This window comes from Euphorbia lathyris, chromosome 2 (genome assembly GCF_963576675.1).
Source record: "Euphorbia lathyris chromosome 2, ddEupLath1.1, whole genome shotgun sequence".
NCBI classification, from domain to species: Eukaryota; Viridiplantae; Streptophyta; class Magnoliopsida; order Malpighiales; family Euphorbiaceae; genus Euphorbia; species Euphorbia lathyris.
In genome coordinates this window covers 52,701,413-52,710,437 of record NC_088911.1, presented here as the reverse complement: position 1 = coordinate 52,710,437, position 9,025 = coordinate 52,701,413, and positions in this window count along the sequence as shown.

Genomic DNA, 9,025 nt, shown 5'->3' with positions numbered 1-9,025 from the left:
CTTTTGAATTTGCTCTAGAGGAATGGTTGAACACTTTGAATGAAGGAAATATTCCTAGTCATATTCAAACATTTCTGAGTGGTTTATGCCTATTGATGACTGGAAAGCTATGTTCGCCAGACTACTGCGTGATAATCAGAGGGGAATTATCCCTAAAAAAAATTTCAACTCCATCATCTTTTTAAGATGGACAGAGTCTGAAATTTCTCATGAGGTTCATCGAACTTATCCTTACTCGATCGTGAAAAATTGGGATCGCTATAAATTAGAGGTTCGAGTACTACAGAGTATCAGCGCTTCAAAGAACGATTACCTTCCAGGACGAGCTTGGCCAAGAAATAGAGGAAATGCTCCATGGAACATTTTTCCTGTGGAATATGAGACGAATATTGCAGAGGAGAAAGAGATATACCTTGTAATACAGTCAGGTGTACCAGCGACATCTTCACCAAACATTGACGAGTACGAAGAAGATAGTGACTAATGTATTTTTTTTTCCGTTTATGTCGTTGTAATGTATTTTTTCAGTTTATGTCGTTGTAATGTATTTTTCCAGTTTATGCCGTTTATGTCGTTCTAATGTATTCTTAAATTTGCAATAATAACAAAACGTACCACAAAAAAAACGATAATATCAAAATACCAAATTCAGTCATAATAGTACTAAAATACTTCGAAATACAGTCATAACTCACTTGGCCAAATGCCAAGCATCCATAATCTGCTCTAACGACTGCCTATATACAATCGCAGCATCCTCGTCCAGATGACTCATGTGATCCAACACAGTTTCAGCCCAGCCAGCTAATCGACTAACCCACTGTAAAAAGTAAGGAACAAAAAACAAAGTTAATATCACTTCACATTTCAGTAAATATCATTTCACATTAGTAGACCAGTAAAGAAAAACCAAAAATAACTTACAATCTCACTGTTCGAGCGAGTATAAACAGTCGGTCCGGGTGCAACAATCTCCGGAAGTAGACGAGGGTGTGAGTGACGGGTGTACCAATGCATGTACTGATCCTCACAATCTGATGGAGTATGTGCTGGAGTGAATATAGACAATATAAGGACGGACGACTGGGGAAAAGAGTCCCAAATACCCTGCACCATCACAGCTGGCACCTCTACACGATACTTCAAACTGGTCCACGGGCGAACAGCCTTAGAAGGCTGCAATATCGGTCTAGGAATGGTCTGCACATGTCCAAGCTGTCGAAGGCATCGCCCCGGCATGTACGGCTCGATCATATCCCGATACCGTATCCATCCAGCGTATAGAGTCCTCGGGGTCTCCGTAATGGCATCAGGGCCATACGGCATCCACATGACCTACAGATGTATAAAATTACATTAACACATACCAGTAATACAAATTTGTTTTAATTGAACATTATTTATAATTATATAGCAAGTATACCTCATCTGCTGTCAACACATCAAGCCGGGCACGAAATGCTCTCAGCCGCTCATCGCTCTTCTCCATCGATATAGATGGCCACAACGAAGCCCTAGGAAGATCTGGGTCAACTGTAACTGACTCTCGATGTGGCCTGAAGCAAGGAAAATACTCGTAAATCCAGGACTGGAGCAATGTCATACAACCCGTCATCTGCCCGCAATCTCCTCTGGTAGCAATACCAAGATGACGGTATAGATATGCTAGTGCAGCTGATCCCCAAGAAAGTCCAACGGCTCCAGCCACCGAGTCCTGCACCTCTAACAGACAAGAAGGTCAGATGCGGTCACCACTCTTATTTACGAACAAGGTGGAACCGAGCATCAGCCACGTCCAAGCTATAGCCTGGGTCTCAGGAATCCGATCACCTCCACAGTGCTCCATGACGGAAGCGGCTCGTATACCACCAGAAGAATAATGACGGGCATCTAACTGAACCCGAGTCATCCCAAGCAAATCCATCACGCACTCCTTAAGCTCATCAATAGTCGCATCAGCAGTCACCATGGTACCATCTACGGGGATGCGCAATATCTCCCACACATCATGCATCAAAATGGTCATCTCGCCAAATGGCATGTGAAATGATGACGTGTTTGGCTGCCACCGCTCTACAAATGCCGTGATCAGAGCAGCATCTATATGACTGTGCATAATACCAGGTAAATGGAACATGCCAGATGACTCGATACGCGACTGAATCGTCCTGGAAAAACCACTGTACCATGATCTCAGCTTCGAGCAATACCCTGATCTGGTATGACACCTAAGGACGCCCCTATCCTGACCGGCCCAGATAGCACATGAAATATGTCCCAGAAAGCTCGGGATCACAGCACCATCAAATGGACCCCCGGGTACAGGGTCCTTCACAACCTAGTCATCCTCTACACTCCTCGATCGCTTGCTGCTACCTGAAATTACAGCAAACGGTTTACATTAAATTTTTGGTATATTTTTCAATAATCACGATTAAAACAAATACAAATAAACACATTTTTAAATTTCTCTTACAAAAAGAAGATGCTGCGGTAGAAGAAAATCGTCCGTCTCGACCCCTCGTCACGACGCCACGATGTATGGGGATAGTATCAGAACTAGGACGATGCATAGAGGCATCCCCGTCCATATCTATATCAGCCGCCTCATCCTGTCCCTCAGCACGCTCCGCCTATGCTGCATGTGCCCTCCGGGCGTCCGCCATGAACCGCTGCTGCTCCGCCCGCTCCCACCGAGCAGATGCAGTAACAGGACGTGAAGACGTGTGTCTGGGGTCAGATCCCTCCTGATCCTGTAATATTATTTATTTATTATATTCAATTTACCATAAATTTTTTTTATATATGTTCGGGTCGGCCTACGCCCGGTCCGTACAAATTTAAAAAAAAAAAAATCAAAATTTGGCCCTTTTTGGCCTGGACAGGTGGCTTACACCACCTGCCCTAAGGCCCAAACGGGTGCGGCGCACCAGTCGGCCTTAGGGCCGACTAGTGCGCCGCAAACGTTTGGCCTGTAGGCCAAACGGGCGTGACGTGCGCTCCACCACAAGGTGGAGCGCACGTCTTGTACGCGTTCCACCTTAGGTGGAACGCGTACGACGAGCGATCCACCATATGGTGGAGCGCGTGCGCCGCGCGATCCACCTTACGGTGGAGCGCGTGCGCCGTGCGATCCACCATAAGGTGGATCGCTCGTCGCGCACATGTTCCACCTACGGTGGAACGCATAGTTCATGCGTTCCACCGTAGGTGGAACATGTGCGTCGCACCCGCCTGGTTGAAAATCTGGGATTTTAATCCCGATTTTCAGCCCTTAAAATCACTAATTCGTTAAATGTTTGAACGGAAAAACTTACCGTAATACCCATGTATCCTTTGCCGATGCCTACTTTTCGTGCCATCTCGTTTTAGGTCGGTGAAAACGGAAAAGAAGTAGAGAGGATTTGGAATTTTCAAAATTCTTGTTTGAAATAATGAGAAGGGCAAAATGGTCAATAGGGTGCGGTGAACCGGAATTTAGGGGCGGTATATAGTCGCCCTTTTTTGAAATGGCCTCTTTATGCATCATTTTATATATTTTTTTAATATAACAGATTGGCCAAAGGATAGTATATAACTCGCGGTACTGGCGAGTCTTCGATTAGTGAATATATATAATTAGGTTCTGCCAAATAGCATAAAATATAAAACATACCACTCCACTAAGAATATACATTCGAATATGAATATATAAGTTAACTTGCCAAATTCCCAAAATAAAATTCTATTATTCTCTTTCAATTGCTTAACCGAAAATCAAATTGTTTGTGTTTGGGTTGTGCTTTTTGTTTCACATTCGTGTGGATTACCGTTAGAGGCAATCTACATTTGGTTGCTAATTAAAGTTGATCAAATTATGTTCGTTGACGGTTCGTTCAAGCTTCTATAGTACACTACGTCAATAGTATATTGCTTCAAAAAGCTAAATCATTTATGCTTTTTCGAACTGTTTATTTTATTACCGAATAACGACGTAATAAATTCCTCGGGTTATAGAAATAGTTTATAATTTTTTTAAATATGCTGATGTGTAACCTATTTCTCAACACCTCTTTTTACTGATTCTAATATGCAACCAACACTGGTCAAAATCTTGTGTCCTCAATGGTTGCATAAAGATAAGCTCGATAAGGAATAAACAAAATTTCTTAACATCTTTAAAAAACTTCAAATTAACATTCCATTTGCCGAGGTGTTAGAAAATATGCCAATATATGAAAAGTTTTTAAAAGATATTCTGTCTAAAAAGAGGAAGGTAGAGGATCATGAAACAGTAAACTAAAAGAAGGGTGCACCATTTTACTTAAAAAGCTACCAACTAAGCAAAAAGATTCGGGTAATTTTAGCATACCATACGAAATTGGGAGCACCCATTTTGATAAAGCACTATGTGATCTTGGGGCCAGTATTAACTTAATGTCTCTCTCTGGCTTCAGGAAATTAGGCTTAAAGGAGCCAAAGCCAACCTCCGTCCCTCTCCAACTCGTCGATCTTTCGATCAAATACCCAAGCGGAGTAGTTGAAGACTTGTTGGTTAAGGTGGATAAGTTCATATTCCCCCCTGATTTCGCTGTGTTGGACATGGAGGAAGATGAAAAAGTGTCTATTATTCTTGGTAGACCTTTTCTTGCAACGAGACGTACATTTATTGGCGTCCAATAAGGAAAAATAATCTTAAGGATGAAAGATGAGGAAGTCACTTTTAATGTGATTAAATCTTTGAAATATCCTGATGATGTTGATGCATGTAACTTTATTGATTTTTCTGATGTTATCATTAAGGATAACTTTCAGGAAGGTGCATTGGAGGAACTTATATCTAACCTTGCTCGTCAACATATGAAGTAGCTCGACGAGCTGAAGATGTAGCTCGATCATCGGCATTGCTAAAACAGGGAAATCACGATGCTCAAGGACAACCATTGCTTGATGATCAACCTGAACCCCATCTTCAACCAAAAGAAACAGCAGATTGGGTTCGACAACTAGAAAATAACAACTATATTAAATAGAAATCCTCCATTAAAGAACCTCATATTCTAGATCTCAAACATTTACCTGCTCATCTTAAATGTGTTATTCTTGAGCCTCCATCTTCCTTAGCTATTATTATTTCTGCTCATTTGATAAGTGATATAGAAGCTCAACTTATAACAACACTTAAAGAAGCATCTTCGGGAAATTGGGTGGTAAATTTCGAAAATCAAGGGAATTAGCCCAACCATATGCACCCATAAGATATTCATGGAGGAACAAGTAAGACCGTATGTCTAGCCCCAAAGAATATTGAACCCTAAGATGATAGAAGTCATCAAAAGTGAGGTAATTAAGCTCCTAGACGCCGATATAATTTTTCCTATTTCTGACAGTCCTTGGGTAAGTCCTGTTCATATAATGCCAAAGAAGGGGGGGGGGGACAAATGATGATAATGAATGAAAAATAAGAGTTGACTCATATGAGAAAGTTCACCGAATGGCGTATGTGCATAAACTACTGCAAACTTAATGATGCCACTCGGAAAGACCATTTTCCTCTCCCGTTGATTGATCAAATGCTAGAGCACATGATAGGTAATCTTCTTTTATTGTTTTGATGGGTATTCCGGCTATTTGCAAATTCTCATTGATCCCAATGATCAAGAGAAAACTACTTTTACGTGCCCTTATGACACTTTTTCATATAGACACATGCCCTTTGGGTTATGCAATGCACCGACCACTTTCCATAGGTGTATGATGGACATATTTTTAGACATGATAGAGGTTTTCATGGATAACTTTTCTCTTTATGGCTTTGCAATACTTAATGAAAGTACTTAAACATTGTGAAGACACTAATGTTGAAACACCTTTCCACATGATTTTGATTTGACAAAATTATTTAAGTAATGATAAAAATATTCTAAACACATTAAATTTAATATGCTTTGATTAATTACACTAATGTGTTTGTTCAATGTTGAGTTTAATTGTGTATAAGACATTGAGATTAAAAAGCCCAAAGGCCCATAAAGTGGAAGTCAAGCCCAAGTCAACACATCAACACCATTCGGCTTAAAAGTTCAAAACGAAGCCGTATCAACCAAAACGACGACTCAGCAAGAGAAGGATCGAGAAGCCTTCGTGGCAAAAGCTTCAAGGAGAAGCTGCTGAGTTGGACGACAAAGCAGTCTGGACAGCGGCAGGCAATGTTCAACTTTTAGACAAAGTATTTCTACTTTGGGAAAAGTTCAGAAGGCGCAGAATGCTGTCTCGTGGACTTTTCCTTAAATGGCGAAACATTCTGCCAAAGACTGACGAAGACAGAAGATGCAAGAATTCTATTGGCCAACGACGCTGAGCACGCTTAGAGTGACAACGACAGGAAGCCGTTTCCCTCCAACGGTTATTTTGAAATTCGAAATGACTAGGTGCCTCAAGTGTCACTATATAAAGGCCATCCATTTGCTTCAATCATACAGAACTTCAAGTTGTCGAAACGCTGACCAAATTCATACTCGAAGATTCTGTGAGAAAAGCAAAGCAAATACCTTACACCAATTTCCATATTTTGTGTAAAAGTCTAGAGTGATTTCCAATCATCTAAAGTGTCTTAGCAATCGTTGTTTAGGACAAACACTTTATCATTTCTAGAAGAATATAAAGGAGAGGCTGAGTACTCGGTTATAGTACTCAGCATAGATATAGGAGTGAGTAGAGGTATAGAGGAAGGTACTCTTGTTATACTCAGCTTCTATTTGTAAAAGGTTTGGTGCTCTACCTTTAAAGAGCTCAGTAGAGAATTTAAAAAGATCGGAACGTGTTCCGGGGACAGGACGTAGGCGGAGAGGCCGAACCTGGATAAATCTGCTGAGTAATATCTTTCTAACCCTTAAACTCCTTTGATATATATTGCTTGCTTGAAAACTGACTAAGTAAATAAGTCACGCCGAGTTGTGTGCATTGAGTATCTGAGTTCAGGAATAGACTCAAGTGCTATCTCCTGACTCAAGGAAAGAAACTGACTTAGTCACCAGTTGACTAAGCTAGGTTCTTAAATTCACTCAGCGCGCTATGTAACCCTTTTTATAAAGAAAAGAAGTCAGCCTTAACGGACAAAATTTTAAATAGTTCCTATCCCCCCCCTTGGAACTATACCTGTTTCGTTACAAGGGACCAACAAGTGGTATCAGAGCCTAAAAGCTCACTGTGCAAGGTTTAACTACCTTGAGCTGATCCCCACTATGGCTGAAAACAGCACTCGGTTTCTCCCAGGAAATCTGACAAATCAGATTTTACCTGAGGGTCTGTCCATAACTCGGCCTCCTCTATTCTTCGGGTCTAACTATACCTTTTGGAAGAATAGAATGAAGAATTTCATTCAGGGAACAAACATGAGCGCATGGCTATCTATAGTCCAAGGCCCATTTGTTCCTGTTGAAACTATTGATGGCCAAACGGTTGTCAAAGCTGAGACTAGATGGACAGAGGATGATCTCAAGAAGCTACAAAACCATGCTTCGGCTATAAACATGCTTCACTGTGCGCTAGATGCTGCAGAATACAACAAGATTTCAGGTTGTGAGTCAGCGCAGGAGATCTGGAAGAAGCTGGAGGTCACCTACGAAGGAACCAACAAGGTGAAAGAATCCAAGGTGAACCAGCATATGAGATTGTACGAGCTGTTCGAAATGAACGATGATGAAGGAATCTTAGACATGAATGCAAGATTCACAAACATCATCAACGAGCTCAAGAGACTTGGGAAGATCTTCACTGAGGAAGAGCAAGTCAAGAAGATTCTTAGGAGTCTTCCTAAAAGCTGGCAAGCAAAGAAAACTGCTGTTGAGGAAGCTCAAGACTTAACCACCTACAAGTATGATGAACTCATTGGCTCACTGCTGACCCATGAGATCTCAATGAAGAATTTCGAGGTGAAGGAAAATTCTGAAGACAAGAAGCAAAAGTCTCTTGTCATGAAAGCTGACTCCACTGATGGGAGCTCAACAGACGATGAAGAAATGGCTATGTTCACTAGAAAGATGAAAAGGCTGTTCAAAAAGAATGACAAATATTCTAAGAAGCCTTACAAGAAGTTTGATAAGTATAAAGTTGACTCCAGTGATAGCAAGTACAAGAAGGACAGCTCAAAGCCCATTATATGCTTTGAATGTCATCAAACTGGCCATATCAAGTCAAGCTGTCCCTCGCTGAGGAAGGAAAGGAAGAACGGCAAGAAGGCAATGGTGGCAACCTGGAGTGATAGTGATGATTCATCATCATCTGAAGCTGATGCCATTGAGTCAGCAAAGATCTGCTTCATGGCAGATGAGCTTGCTGAGCCTTATGTTTCTGAGCATGCTGACCCTTCCATTGCATCTGACGATGAGGAACACTCAACTGAGGTAATATCACTACCCTTGCTCAGAAATGAAATGGTTAATGCCCTGAGTGACCTCTATACACTTGTCAAAAAGTGTAATAAAAAGGTTAGAGCACTCAGCAGGCGATGTGACGAGGTTGAGGAGGTCAAACTGAGTGACCTTCGATATATTCTCCAGGACACTTCGATTTTGCATAGTAATGTAGAAATCATGCAAAAATGTGTCACTGAGGTCCAATCAGATTCTAAGAAACTGAGGAAGGACGTCACATCAATTCAGAACCAACTTAAGGTTCCGAATAAAAGAAATAATCCTCTGAACACTGAGTACCGAAGTACTAGTCAGCAGAGATGGAATCCTCAGCGGAATGTCCAGTGTGACTTCTGTGGAAAGAAAGGATACACCACAAAGGTGTGCTGGCACGCTCAGCACTGGGGTGCTGACCAGTCAGTGAGATATCCTAAACGGAAGGTCAGTTGTGACTTCTGTGGAAAGAATGGACATACTGTCCAAGTATGTCGTCATAAAATAAAATATGATGCTTTACCTGTTGAACCTAACAAGCAAGGACCCAAAAAGAATTGGGTACCTAAAAGCAACTAGCTATATTGCAGGTAAGCTTGAGGTGTGCTGAGAAGTCAAAGATGTGGTACATTGACAGC